This window comes from Lichenostomus cassidix, chromosome W (assembly GCF_008360975.1).
Source record: "Lichenostomus cassidix isolate B80296 chromosome W, HeHo_3.0, whole genome shotgun sequence".
NCBI classification, from domain to species: domain Eukaryota; kingdom Metazoa; phylum Chordata; class Aves; order Passeriformes; family Meliphagidae; genus Lichenostomus; species Lichenostomus cassidix.
Window position 1 is genome coordinate 16144902 of NC_139510.1, and position 15336 is coordinate 16160237.

The following is a 15336-nucleotide window of genomic DNA, read 5'->3' on the forward strand; positions in this document are numbered from 1 at the left end:
GCTACCTCCCACGTGCCCGGTGCGGCAATAAACATACCGGCTTTACAACTTAAAATTATATAGGTTGTGAAGTTTTGTCTCTTTCTTAAATCATGCCCTTGCTGAGAAGGGGGCCAAGGATATCCTTAGCCCGATATAGAGGAAAGCAGGGTTTATACATGTTACAAGATGGTTGCGTAGATCACGCAAAGTGCTCACTGTCCCCGGGGCTGCAGGGCACCACAGACCACCCTTGGGCAGCTTTGGGGACACTGCCTATTTTTCTAAAAGCCTCCTACCCAACTTAACACAAATCCTACTATCTCGAGCCCTCAAGCCAGCAGCGCCAAATGCACACTTTGTATTGTATTTTCTCCCAGGAGACGTGCAGCTTAGAAATGTCTGCAATGGAAGTGGGGCTTTCAGGGAAAAATGTAGAGCAACTTCTGCTGGTTCTGCGAAATCTCTTGAGCAGTTAAGGCCAGACCTGCCCCGCCGTGGCAAAAGCAGTCATTTGAGTGGAGCGAGCAGCACCAAAAAGGCACAGGCACGTCTGGAGTGGAATTGATGCGGTAACAAATAACAATAGTACTTGTAGCTACTACAGCCTCTTCTGCGACCTCGTAGCCCGCCCTCAGGGCCGCAGCACTACGCGAGGCAGATCCCTCCGCGCCCCGAGGGCACCAGCTCGACGAGGGCGGACCCGCCAAGGAGTCGGGGACAAGCGAAAACGACAGGCGGGACAGCAAATCGAGACGCGGGATCGGCCGGCGGCGATCCGTCGGCCCAATGGGCGTCGCGGAGGGCCTGGCTTAGTGGAGGAAGTGTCGGGGCGGACGCGGGCGTTGTCCTTGGCTGACGGGAGTATCGGGGTGCTGGGCTCTCGCCCTGGTGGCGCCACTACTGTCTTCGGAAAGATCATCGGCAAGGCGTTTCCCTGGTATCGTCAGCGACGAGGACGAGGAGGTAGCCGCGGCTTTGCTCTGTGCGCGGTTCCTCTCCCCTTCTCTCCCTCCTCCCGCGCTCGCGGGCATCTGAGCCTAGGACACCCGGTGCGCGGTGCAAGGGCGCACGGCAGGGCGTGCGGCGGCGCTGCTGCTGAGGGTAGGTGGATGGACGGACGGGGCCTCTCCGGGTTGTGGCGCTCTCTACTGCACCATCCCTAAGCTTGTTCGGTGCCGCGCCCCTACCTCTCCGGCTGCCGCGGCGCGTACTGGGTTGCTGGTGTTGTCTGGACTCGCCTCGGATCCCGCCCCCACCGTGTCGTGTGCGCGCGTAGAGAAGAGCCTCCGACGGTAACTTGGTCTCAGTGTGTCTCGTAATAGCATCGAAGAGGTTTCACAGCTGCGCTGTGCTAGGATTTGGTTCTGAACCTCCAAACCGGATTATTAGGCCAAGGAAGTACAGATTTCTTTAGTTTTTCTTAAAAAAAAAAAAACAAATCTAGAAAGTGGTCATCCTGCAGGCTGCCAAAGCTTTCCGGATCTTGTTTCTGTGGGGAAGTGGGACCGTGATAACAGCATGCTTGCAAGGGTCACGGGTGCTGGTGCTGGGAACGAGAGCGAGCTGCTTAGACCGGGGGGGGGGACGACAATGCAGCCGTTGCCTACGTGATGTTAACTTTAAGGTAATATCTCGTAAGATGTAGCTATTAAAATGCTGACGGTTAATAATTAGGGATGCCTTCTGCTTTTGAAGGTAGGGATTGCATGCAATGTAGAAGACAGACTCGTCCTATGCACTTGCAGGCTTCCTGTGGTTATGCGTGTGTTCGATACTTGAGCTCCCTGTCGTGTGGGAAACAATGGCCGCTGTTCTCCCACTTCACTAAACTCTTTGCTGATTCAGTTAAGCCATTTGTCTCCTGCCTCTGCGCGGACCACATCCAATAGAACTGCTGAGGAAACAATCAGCCCGATCTAAAACATACTGGAGTTCGCTAATAGCAACTAGTGGCCGGTCTCCTTCCCCCATTGGCTTCCATGCTGAATCCCACTTCTGGAGGGGTCTCAGTAAATATGTTGCATTTTGGGTATAGAAAGCATTAGTATCACGCAAGAAAAATGAATGTTCCAGCTTGTGTCTGAGGTATCTGGTAATCTGCTTCTGTAGGAGTTAAGCGGGGCAGGTGGATTTGCATAAGCTATTACCTTTCTCTGAAGCCGGTTATGTTTTAAACGTTTACTCTTCCTCCAGTGCTGTGCATCCCATGATCTTTCACCCCAAGCTGGGACACTTTTCCTAGTCATGCCTAAGGAGCCAATTAACGGGTGGTCTGAAGCAGGAGATTCTGGTGAATCTGTAAGTACTGTTGGAGCTTTCTGTATGCTGAACTGTACCTGTAGTTAGTTCCTCATGTACTAGACTCTTTCCCATCCCCCCTTTCCTTCTTGACAGGGCACAGTAGTCTACTTTGGGTTTTCTGGCACTATAATCTTTTGCCTCTAGCTTGTAATGGAGTTGAGCTTTTTGACTAAGAGCAGTGATATAAAGCAGTGCTCATCCCTGGGTATGTACTTCTGGTGCAAAATGCAGTGTTGTTTTGGAGTGCAGTCTGGTGCCTATTGTCATGGTTTAGAGAAAGAACTAGTACTACTCGTCTAACATGGGGAAGAGGGCTTGGGCTTTTTGGCAGGTCAGGGGCGAGGAAGGGCAAAGCTTGTTGAGAGGTGCTGGATGTTTTGCTTTTAGCTATGAAAGTCAAGTTCAAAGACTTTGTAAACCCTTGCAACAGGCAGCCTAAAGTTTATTTTCTACCAGGATTGCTTGTGTTGCGTGAAGACACGATGGGGGCTTTAACCCAGACACAAAGTCAGCTTCTGTGGCTGTTTTGTAGCTCGTTGCTGTCTAGCTTAAAAAGAATGTCCTAGCTCTTTTTTGCCCCTATAGTGTGCATAATTGGTCTGTGTAGCTTTGCTTGAAAAGCACCAGTTGTGAGTGGGTGGACAGACATTAATTTGAAGCGCAATGGTTGAATTGCTAGGAATTGGCTAACTGCTTTCTCTGGGTAGTTCTTTGCTCTCGTTCCTTCCCTTCCTGTGCCCTCTCCCCTCTTTGTTCCTTTTTTTTTTTTTTTTTTTACTTATTTATGAGTTTGTACTTCCTTCTCCAGCTTCTTGGGCATGTAATGATTGTTGGCGAGATGTGTGTTGCTCACCTGGGCCTGACCAATGGATTCCGGATGGTTGTGGATGAAGGGCCCGAGGGTGGGCAGTCTGTCTCTCTCATACATCTACCCATTCTGGGTGGCCGTCAGTTGGACTGGCCACCTGGCTAAGGGTTTTGCACCGCAGGAGTTGCCACACGTGTACAAATCGCCACTGAATGGATTTCGTCTGTTGCCCATCAGTTTAGCCGCTGTCGATGTGTCATTCTTTGTGCCGTGTGTCTGTGGAAGGTAATAAAAGCTTTGAGCAGCAGTTGCACAATAAAGATTTGTCATGGGGATATCATCTCCGGTCTTGCGCGTCTTACTGCGGGGAAGTAGTTCTACAAGTTCAAAGTCTCCCTGGAGTGCAAGTATGTGGAATGTTTCAGCCTGATAACAGCATTCCATAGATAGGTAGTGATTTGACTGTTAATTTGAAGCGTGATGCTGGAAGTGCTTAGCAGTCTCCATGTCTTATAGGAAGCAACGTCTTAGCTCTTTGGCAATGGTACGCAAATGTACAGAAAGCCCGTACAGGCTGCTGCTAAAACTGTAGAAGATGTTGTATGTGAGGCTACGGGCATGCTGTCCAAGGGTGGTACGGGCATGTTGTCCAAGGGTGGTTTCGGCATGGTGCAATGTGTTGGAAGCGTTCACCTCTTATTGGAGCGCTTTTTTAATGGCTGTGTAATAAGGCCCCATTAATATCCCTTTTCTGGTGAGGAGAGATATGGTAGGAGAAAACAATGGGTCTGACTGGCAGCTGTGGTGCTTCCATAGCACAGTGGAATCTCTCTTTTGTCAATTTGGGTCAGCTGTCCTGGCTCTGTCCCTTCCCAACCTCTTGCCCACTCTTAGCTTATTAGTCGATGGGGGTGGTTGGAGCGACAGCCTCCTCGCCGTGGGAGCAGTGCTCCGCAGTAGCCGAAACACTGGTGTGTTATCAACACCCTTCTAGCTACAACTGCAAAGCAGAGCACTATGTGGGCTGCTAGGGGAGAGTTACCTCCATCACAGCCAGACCCAAACCAAAACTACATTGTAGTGAGACAGCAAACTTCAGCTTGCTTTAACAGCTGTAAAAAAATGGAGATGGGTGTGGAAAAGCTGGGCGGTCCTTCATTGCCCTTGAACCCTATGTTACTGAGGCATGTGAGGTGCCGAATGAAAGGCATCTTCATCTCTTCAACATTCCCAAGCGATTGGGTGAAGTTTGGTGACGCGGGTGTGTAAGTAACCTGAGGACTTCACCTTTATTTAATCATCCCGGGGAGGAGACAGAAATGATTTCCCTGAAGTAGATGGAAACTGCCCTGGTGCAGTGTTTCCTTAGAGAATGATTGAGGTAGGTAGCGTCTATGGTTCTGTCTGTATAAACTCCCTAAGGCATCTATTAGGCCTTCCCACTTCCAGGGGGCAGGGGAGTTTTGGAGATGCTAGGTATTGCTTATACATTCGGAGAGAATGGGTGATTGCCATAGGTTTTAGAAGTCTGTGGCGCCTGGTGGAATTCTCTATCTTGCCTCGCAGGCAAGGTTTCTGATACTTAGCTCCAAACCAGAGAGAGAGAAGGGTTCTGAAACCGACATCCACTGGAGAATTGTAGTATCCTATAGCAGCCCAGGTGGGAAGGGACCTCAAAAGATTATCTGGTCCAGCCTTTTGTGGGAAAGGGAGCTTAGATGAGATTTTCTAGCACCCTGTCCAATTGCATTTTGAAAACCTACAGCAGTGGGGGCTAGTGCAACTTGTGCCCGTTGTCCCTTGTCTTTTCCATGTGCCTCCATGTGAAGAGAGTCTCTGTCCTCTTTGTAGCCTCCTTTAAGTCCTGGAATACTGTGAGGAGGTTCCCCCTGAGCCTAGGCAGGTGCCTAACCTATTGCAACTAATTCCTTTGTCATTGCTAGCCTTCATGCAGCTCCTAGCTGCTTTTAGACGTTCTTCCACAGCTTTCAGATCCCTGCCAAGCCCATTTCTCTTAGAACTTAGGACTTGGACTTATTCCATGCTTCTGTAAGTATTCACGAATATCACTTGCCATCCTGGCACCTACGCCAATGGCAGAGACTGAAATGTTATGGTTTATGGCATTAACATTTTTTATGAAGGAATTTTTTCCGTTAAAACTGTATAACGAAGCTGCACCACAGAAGCCCACCCTGAATGGGCCTCCTGACTTAAACTCTCAACTATGAGTTAAACCGCCTAAGGGATAGAGATAAGAAAATTGACACTATTGTTCAAAGCATCTGGGAAGTAATGGATAAGACTGGAAGAGCATCGGGCTCCGCCCAGCAGCTTCAGGGTGGAGGCCATAGCACCAGGTTTATCTGCTGCCAGGTTTGCACAGACATCCCTCCCCCACCAAAGGCGGGAGGAGGAGAGGTTTTGGGTGTATGGCAAGAAGCTTCTGGTCAGAGGCAGTGAACGCCCATCCTTCGCTACACAAACTGGCCCAGCTGCAGGGCCCCCACCCCAGGAAAGCCACATCTATGGGACATTCACATGAGGGGCAGCTGAGGGGCTGCCATGGTCTATCAAAGGCCCCCCTGAAGGGGTCCCCAGACCGTGCACTAGAGCACTGCATGTGATGCAAAATGATGCAACTGACCCAAAGTCTTGCAAGAGACAGTGTCAAACGTGCCCCCCCCTCAGGGGAGGCTCCTGGGCGTTCCCACCTGGCCCAAACATATTCATCCATTGGATTCTATGCTTTTTGGCAAGGGACCCTCACCACCAAGACGACCAGATGGAGAGGACCGATGAGATGACGTTGCGACCCACAGAGTGATGATATGTTTCTACTTAATCTGTCTCTCTCACTTTCCCTGTCCCCTTCCCACACACCCCTTTTTCCATTTCTTTCTTTTTTTTTTTTTCTGTTTCTTTCTATTTGCCTCTTTTACTGTTAAATAAAATATATCAATATTTTTGGCAAAAAACATTTAACCTTGTTTAGTCTTAATCACGTTTTGGGGAATATTTCGAACCTCAGGATTCTATCTGTAATCCACAGAGAGCTCACTTTTCTTCTTTGTGATTAGAGCAGATTGCAACAGTCAAGTAGTGCGAATGGGTGTTTCAGGTCGCTTAAAGAATCACTTGCAAAGGTATCGGCAAAATCAGGTTTAATATAAAAGTGAAAGCACAACATAGTTCTTTGGCAAGGTTTACTCTACTACTTACTAGATAGTGTTTTTCATTGGTAGCTAGAAACCAGTGTTTTGGCTACTGCTGAGCAGTGTTGGCGCAGGATCAGCGCTGTCTCTCCAACATTCCGCCCCCTATCAGTAGGCCGCAGGTTTGCAAGATCCTGGAAGGGGACACAACTAGGCCAGCTGATCCAAATTGGCCAGAGGGATGTTCCGTACCCTATGACGTCAGCTCAGGTATAAAAGCTAAGAAAAGGAGGAGGAAGGAGGTACATTCATTATTTATGACGACGTTTGCCTTTCCAGGCAACCGCTATATGTGCTGAAGCCCTGCTTTCCTGGAAGTGGCCGGACAGCACTTGCTGATGGGAACTAGAGGATGGAATTATTTTCTTTTTCCTCTTTGCTTGTTAGCATGCAAACTTTCACTTTTGCTTTAGTAAACTGCTTTATTGCAACATGCAAGTTTTTTTCTATCTTATTTTCTCTCCCCTTTCCAGCTGAGAAACGGGAGTGATAGAGCAGCCTGGTGGGCACCTGGCATCCATCCAAGGTCAACCCAACCACAATCTTTTTTTTGCCAAATGTGGGCCGAGACAACGACAGTTTTATATCTTGCATGCCATAGTAATAGTAGTTGTTGAGCAGCAAGCTCCTGTGCAGGACATGGAGTTTGTCAGGTGCACTGCTTATCTCTTTGTTTTGTTGAGTTTGGGAACATGTTGATACAAACAATGGCTCAGTACTTTGCTGTGATATTGATGGCTTTGTTGTGTAGGGGGAGCTATTTTCTGGGGACAATGAGGGAATTCATCTCCCTCTCCCTACCCGGGATTGATGTGGATGGTTTTAGAATGCGGGCTCTTGTGTTCTTTGTTCATCCTTGTGTAAGCTGTTGAATACTATTAACTAATAGTGTTGGCACACTATGGGGTTTGTGGAATCTGGTGCCATCCTGGTGTAAGACAAAACAAACTGTAGGTGAGGAGATACTGAAATGTGTCCTGAAGCGGCTGGTCCCTGGGTGGCAGTGTGTGTGGAAGGATTTGTGCAGGTTCCTAGAGTGCTTATCACGTCCCATTGCCTGGGACTTTACACCTGAACAGGCAATGAACCCTGGCAAACTGGCGCGTCACCTGATAGAAGGGTGCCTTGCCTACCCTGATGAAACCCAGCAGCTTCTCACCCTGTACTGGGGCCTGACCTGAGCCTATCGAGCCACAGTTCAGTACTTTCAGAGGACTGTGGCTGAGGCAGCGACCCTAACTGCGTTTGAGGACACTATGGCTGAGATAGGGACCCAAACAACAACAACAACTGCAGTAATTGCCCCCAGTAGTGACAAAGAAAAGGTGGATAAGGAGAGTCAAGGAGTGAACAGCTAGACTCCTTTTAATAGTCCCATATGGCCAGTGCAAAAGTCTGGTGGAGGGTGGAGTTTAACAGTAGACCATTGTGGCCTGAATGAAGTAACGCCCCCACTGAGTGCTGCTGTACCGGATATGTTAGAGCTCCGATATGAACTGGAGTCAAAGTTCACTTTGCTGCACTTGGCATTGTCAATGCATTTTTCTTTATTCCTCTGGCAGCAGAGTGCAGACCAGAGTTTGCTTTCACGTGGAGGGGTATCCAATACACCTGGAATCAACTGCCCGGGGGTGGAAACACAGCCCCACCATCTGTCATGGACTGATCCAAAGTGTACTGGAAATGGGTGATGCCCCTGAACATCTACAATACATTGATGACATCATTGTGTGGGGCAATAAGGCAGAAGAAGTGTTTGAGAAGGGAAAAAGAGTAGTTCAGAATGTTCTGAAAGCTGGGTTTGTCATAAAGAAAAGCAAGGTCAAGGGACTTGCACGGGACATCAAGTTCTTGAGCATTAAATGGCACGATGGCCGCCATCATGTGCATATGGATGTGGTTAACAAGGTAGCAACTATGTCTTCACCAGCTAAGAAGAAAGAAACACAGGCTTTTGTAGGCCTTGTGAGGTTCTGGAGAATGCACATTCCAGGTTATAGTCAGCTCGTGAGTCCCCTCTATTGAGTGACCTGGAAGAAGAACCATTTTCAGTGGGGCTTTGGGCAACAACAGGCCTTTGAGCAGATCAAACAGGAAATAGCTTGTGCGGTAGCTCTTGGGCTTGTTTGGACAGGACCAGCCCTGCAAAATATACTCTACCCTGCAGCTAGGTAGCACAGTCTCACTTGGAGCTTCTGGCAAAGAACTTCAAGAGAAACCTGAGGTCCACCATTAGGGATTTGGAGCTGGAGTTATTGAGGATCAGAAAGCCCACTACAATCCAACTGAAAAAGAAATATTAGTTGCATATGGGGGGATTCGTGCATCCTCAGAAGTTCTTGGGAAAGAAGCATGTCTCCTCTTGGCACTGCAATTTCATGTGTTACACTAGATGTTCCAAGGAAGCATCCCTTCAACGCATCATGCAACCGGTGCTCCATGGAGTAAGTGGGTAGGTAGCACTGATCACACAAGGAGTCCGACTGGGGAAAACCAATTGCCCAAGAATCCATGAAAAAAGGCAGAAATTTTGGACAATTTCTTTGAAAGGTGACTTTGTGCTCAAGAAGCACCACCATATAATGAGTTATCAGAAGATGAAAGAGGCTATGCTCTATTTACTGATGGATCCTGCCTCGTAAAAGGAAACCATCAGAGGTGGAAAATTGCTGTGTGGAGTCCCACATGATGAGTCATTGAGGCCGCTGAAGGAGAAGAAAAGTGACCTGTATTCTGTCTCTATACTGACTCCTGGATTGTGGCTAACGCACCATGAAGGTTGCTGCAGCAATGGAGGAAGCCCAATTGGCAATTGTCGGGGGTTGAGTACCTTTGGAATTTCTTCCCATTCCTGTTACTAAGCAACAAATAGTTGGGTGTTTTAGAGCCATCAAGTCTTTTGTAAAAGACAAAAGGTGTGCTTGGGAGGGCACGGTAAGGGAAGAGCCGGCCCTGGGAACGCTCTCTCGTGGTTCGGACGCTGAGGGGAGAGGCTGCTCTTTTGCTGCTCTTCGCCTGGGACCAGAGCGAATCCAACTGTGCCCTGTTTTTTCTCTTCTCCTGGCTGGGTGAGCTTTGATTCAACCTTTCTCCCCACGGGGAAGGGCACGTTTTCCCCCCGGGCTGCGTTCCCTCGCGGCTGCTGCCGGGAGTGTCCCGCGGCCTCTGCTGCCTGTCCCCGTCCTCTACCGCACGAGACCGCGGCGTCTGCTGTGACTGCAGAAATCCTCGCTGCCTCGCTGGCCGGGGAGAGAGAGCCGGCACCCGCCCCTGCTGCCCTGCTTTCTCGCTGCTTCGAGCTGTTTCGCTGCCCTGCGTGTTTCTCAGCCTGTCCGCCATTGCAGCTGCCGGACGCTGACCTGACCCTGCGCCACAGCACCACCTGCAGTCGCTCGGGAGTCATCGCACCTGCCCTGCCCGGCCGGGAGCTCAACAGCGCCCCTGCTGCTTGCAACCGTGATTACACCACACGGGAAAAAGGCTCAGCAGCTCACAAGTTATCTGCTATTGGTTTTCTGGTTCTAGTTGTGGTTGCTATTATTGTTATTGTTTGTTTATAGATACTAGTAAAGAACTGATATTCCTTTTTTTTCCATACCTTTGCCTGAAAGCCCTTGATTTACAAAATTAAATAATTCGGAGGGAGGGAAAAAAATCACATTCTCTGTTCTAAGGGAGGGTTCAACCTCTCTTGGCAGACACCTGTCTTTCAAACCAAGACAGATCTTGGTGCCCAATGTGGGGCACGAGGGCATTGGAAGAAAAAGGAATAACAGTTTCTGTGAGACCTATCTTAGTGTGGTGAAGATGAAAACCTCATTAAGTGGTACTATGCTGAGTATACCCTGGTTTGGTTGGCACATAATTGTGACCACATTTTTCCCATTTGCAGCTCCCTACCTAAACATGGGTCCTATAACTAAGGTTATTGTGGCTGTCATCCATTTTGCACAATGGGCCAATAGGGTGAAGAATTTCTGGATCTTTCAGTTCATTTTAACGGCAGGCACATGGCTACAGTTTTTTGACACCATCAGTACATGTTTTTGGAGTTTGTTTGGTAATGGTACCTTTTGTGAGGAGATAACACCAGGAGAAGGTTTTTCTCAACCATTTACTCATTACTTTGGGCCTACCCAACTAATGCTCAAAAGGTTTGGAAACTCTCTAAATGCTTATGATATCATACAGTGGCTGATGCTGCTGTGGCTGATAGGTCTATCCTACTTTGCATTCCGGGATAAGGTGAAAATTCCCTGGGTAACCGTTCTAACAGCTGTGCCAGGGAATAGGGATGCAGCCACAGAGCCCAAGGCTGTCCCAGAGCCTGGAGATACCCCACAGCCTGACCCTGTCCAACAGCCTGCCTCAGAAACAAACCGTCCAGAATGGGTAGGGGTGCTAGTGGAAGAAATACACAGAATACACCAGCTGCTGAAAGAATACATCTCCCTAGCAGGTGTAAAACCCTCTCCTCGCCCCAAAGGGAAAGAGTCTGATGGTGCAGCAGTGGAACCCACAGATGTTACGACCATCCAGGTTCCAGCTGAATCCCAAGAGCAGCCACAGCCAGCAGCAGTTGCCCCTGTGGTGCGTACAAAGTATAAGACCAAATCAGTGCGCCCAGTTAATGATGATGGGGAGCCATTGCCCTCACAACCAGCAGTAGAATCTGAGCCCATAATCATCACTGAGTCCTTCCACTTTGATACTCTCCGTAATCTGCGAGATGATGTTAAGAGACGGGCGCACGAAGCTTTCCAAACCTGGTTACTTCGGGTTTGGGACCTTATGGGCCCAGGTGTGCAGCTGGATAATAATGAAGCAAGGAATTTGGGACCCTTGGCCCAAGACCCAGGTGTTGACAAAGTGTTCGCAAGGGAGCCAGGGCCCCTTTCTCTCTGGGAGAGGCTTTTAATGGGTGTAAGAGAGAAGTTTGCCAACAGAGCCAGAATGCAGGATCCCCACCGTAAATTGTCCTGGAAGACCATTGAGGAAGGGATCCAATGGCTGAGAGAAGCAGCCATAATGGAGGTGCTCTTTGGGAAGGATGGACAGCACGAAAATGACCCTGATAAGGTCAGGTGCACCGGGCAAATGTTGTGGAGCCTTGCAAGGCAAGGGCCAGACCATCATGCCACCTTCCTTGCAACTATTAATGCTGATGGCAATCGAGAGACGGTGGGTTCAATAGCTGACAGGCTCAGGTATTATGCAAGTGTAATCAGTGACCCGATGCGGGCTCAGGTCTCTGCTGTGGTTAAAGACCTCAGGGAGGAGATCAAAGAGGAGATGAAGGACCTGAGGGAGGAGATTAGGGACGAGATGAGGAGGATCAATGTGGCACCAGTGAGAGTCACAGGCCCCAATACCAGAGCCCGACGTCTCTGTCCTAGGTTGCAATATAGATGTAGTTAAGTATTCTATTACCACCGGCTGTGGGCCATTAGCTGCTATCACCCACTCCGGATGACAGGCAATGGGCCATCCGTTAGCTATTATCACTTGCTAATGACCCACCCCGCATGACAGGCAATGGGCCATCAGGGACCCACCGTGTGACTCATGGACTTATCTCATCCCATTGTGAGATGCTCTGCCGAGGAGGGAGGAGCCAGGTGTTCCCACGTGGATATAACCTGGCCTTGGAACTGCCTGAGCTAGCCCTGTCTACTGGGTTCCCAGAGGACCAGAGCTACTACTGGATCTTCAGCTGGAGACTAGACCTTCACAGGATCACCACTTCAACTGGACTACTTCAGCTGGACTGCTACTACCACCCTAACAGGGTGTTAGGTTGTATCTGACTTTGTCAGTGCTTTTCCTTGTATTATTTCACTTATTTTTAATTTCAGTCTTGACTTGTGATCTCCCACTGGTTTGTTTTCAAACCAAGACATATTTTGGCGCCCAACGTGGGGCACGACCTGGGGAAACTCAGAAATCCTATCACCATGATGGTCAGCTTATCTATATGGGTGCTGTATCTCGCTCTCTATATTTTTCCTCAAATGGGAAACTATCTGCCTGTCGTATTGGTCCTGTTGCGACCAGGGAATGGCATGAAAATTGCTCTATTGGTTTATTATGCCTATTGCGTGGTAACCTGTGAGGCGATGAATACCATTCGGAACGTATACTCAAGTTTATCTGCCTGGCCTAATCCGAGCCACTACATCTGGGACCTCCTCAGCAATCATACCCAGCCTCGGGGGTTAGGAGGAGAGAGCGGTTTCTTCCAGCCTTTCAGGTCAGGCACAGCCATTTTTGAGGATATTGAGTTCTCTCTGGATGCTAGGGATGGCATAATCTTTTTGTTAGTTCTGTTTTCTTTGACCAGCACCCTGTACCTCATGCTGCAGATCAGGAAAATATTTTGTCTTCTTGCAGAGGAGAAACAAAGCAAATCAAAACAGCCGAAGCCCGTAGCAGTTGCTCCCGTCCAGAAAAAGAAATCAAAGAGCAAATCAGTCCGCATAGCGACTGATGAGGATGCGGCAGGACCATCTCACCCAGCAGAAGAGACAGAGCCGGAGATCATCACTCGCTCTCTATCCCTGGGGGAGCTGCGTGACCTACGGAGGGAATTCACCCGGCAGGCGAATGAGTCCATCTTGACCTGGCTGCTCCGTATCTGGGACGCCGCAGCTAATGACACTATTCTGGATGGAAGTGAGGCCAGACAACTGGGATCCCTGTCTCAGGATGTGGTCATTGACCAGGGAATTGGGAAAACCCAGGAAACTCTCAGCCTCTGGCGGCGATTGCTGCTGAGTGTACGGGACAGATACCTGTGCAAAGAAGACCTCCAGATGCACCAAAGGAAATGGAACACAATAGAACAAGGTATCCGATGCCTGAGGGAATTGGCCGTGCTAGAGATCGTTTTCTCAGACAACGAGAGATTCCCCAAGAGCCCAGATAATGTCCGGTGCACTTCACAAATGTAGCTAAGATTCGCGCGGCTCGGACCAGAGATATACTCTCGTTACCTGGCAACACTGCAGTGGAGGGAAGGCGAAGACCAGGTGGGCGTGTTAGCAAACAAACTGAGAATTTATGAGGACACTGTCACCGCCCCAATACGCACCCAGGTCTCATCGGTAGAAACAAACCTGGCTGAGCAAGTCCGGAGATTGATTGAAGAGAGCCTCCAGAAACTAAGGAAAGAGCTCACAGAAAGATTTTTCCATGCCACACCAAAACCAACCCGAGTCTCTGCCATCAGGAGCAGACGTACTCCAATCAGGGAAAGAAAACAAACTCCACGACGTGACCTCTGGTTTTTCCTTCAAGAGCATGGGGAAGACATGAGGAAGTGGGACAGGAAACCCACCTCCACCTTAGCAGCCCGGGTACGTGAATTGAAAAAGGAAACATCCACTTCAGGAGGCTCATCTAGGTACAACACTGCCCCAGTCTCTTGTGGACAGAACTCCAGACAGAATGGAAGTGATAATATGACTGATCCTCTTGAAGGGACCTCAGGAACACATTTACAGGAGAAGAACATCGTGCACCAAAAACAGGATTAGAGGAGCCCTGCCTCTAGCCAGGTAGAGGAAAGGGATAATCGGATCTATTGGACTGTGTGGATCCGATGGCCTGGCACATCTGACCCACAAAGATACACGGCTTTGGTTGACACCAGCGCTCAGTGCACCCTGATGCCATCCAGGTATGTGGGGACCGAATCCATTTCCATTTCTGGGGTGACAGGAGGATCCCAGCAGCTGACTGTACTGGAAGCTGAAGTGAGTTTAACTGGGAACGAGTGGCAGAAACACCCCATTGTGACTGGTCCAGACGCCCCATGCATCCTCGGCATAGATTATCTCAGGAGTGGATATTTCAAAGACCCAAAGGGACATCGCTGGGCTTTTGGGATAGCAGCCGTAGAGACGGAAGACATAAGACAACTGAATACCCTGCCCGGTCTCTCAGATAACCCATCTGCTGTAGGACTACTGAGAATTGAAGAACAGCGGGTACCAATTGCTACAGCAACAGTGCACCGCCGGCAATACCGCACTGACAGAGACTCTGTGGCCCCCATCCATAAGATGATTCGGGAACTGGAGAGCCAAGGGGTGGTCAGCAAGGCTCACTCACCCTTTAACAGCCCTATATGGCCGGTGCGTAAGTCCAGTGAAGAATGGAGACTGACAGTGGATTACCGTGGCCTGAATGAAGTCACACCACCACTGAGTGCTGCTGTACCGGACATGCTGGAACTTCAGTATGAGCTGGAATCCAAGGCAGCAAAGTGGTATGCGACCATCGACATTGCCAATGCCTTTTTCTCCATTCCTCTGGCAGCAGAGTGCAGGCCTCTGTTTGCTTTCACCTGGAGAGGTGTGCAGTACACGTGGAACCGACTGCCCCAGGGGTGGAAGCACAGTCCCACCATCTGCCATGGACTGATCCAGGCTGCACTGGAAAAGGGTGAGGCTCCAGAACATCTGCAGTACATTGATGACATCATTGTGTGGGGGGACACAGCCACAGAAGTATTTGGGAAAGGAGAGAAAATCATCAGAATTCTCCTGGAAGCCGGTTTCGCCATCAAGAAGAGTAAAGTCACGGGACCTGCCCGAGAGATCCAGTTCCTGGGAGTAAAGTGGCAAGACGGACGGCGTCACATTCCTTCTGAGGTCATCAATAAGATCACCGCGATGTCTCCACCAACCAACAAAAAGGAGACGCAAGCTTTCCTAGGCGCCATAGGCTTTTGGAGAATGCACATCCCTGAGTACAGCAAGATCATGAGTCCTCTCTACCTCATAACCCGCAAGAAGAATGATTTCCACTGGGGCCCTGAACAGCAGCAAGCCTTCACCCAGATCAAACAGGAAATCGCTCATGCGGTAGCACTTGGCCCAGTCAGGACAGGACCAGAGGTAAAGAATGTGCTTTACTCTGCAGCCGGGAGCCATGGTCTGTCCTGGAGCCTTTGGCAGAAAGTGCCTGGTGAGACCCGAGGCCGACCACTGGGATTCTGGAGTCAAAGTTACAGAGGGTCTGAAGTCA

At 49.5% G+C, this 15336-nt stretch overlaps 1 long non-coding RNA gene across 1 annotated transcript in view; it reads left to right on the forward strand.

Moving 5' to 3' along the window:
* Positions 1-169: 169 nt before the first annotated feature.
* The window catches only part of LOC146425585 (uncharacterized), a 24723-nt gene continuing 9556 nt past the window's right edge, over positions 170-15336 (forward strand). The window contains exon 1 of the long non-coding RNA XR_014846516.1: positions 170-945. This is a non-coding gene — a long non-coding RNA (uncharacterized LOC146425585). The remainder of the gene's footprint in view (positions 946-15336) is intronic.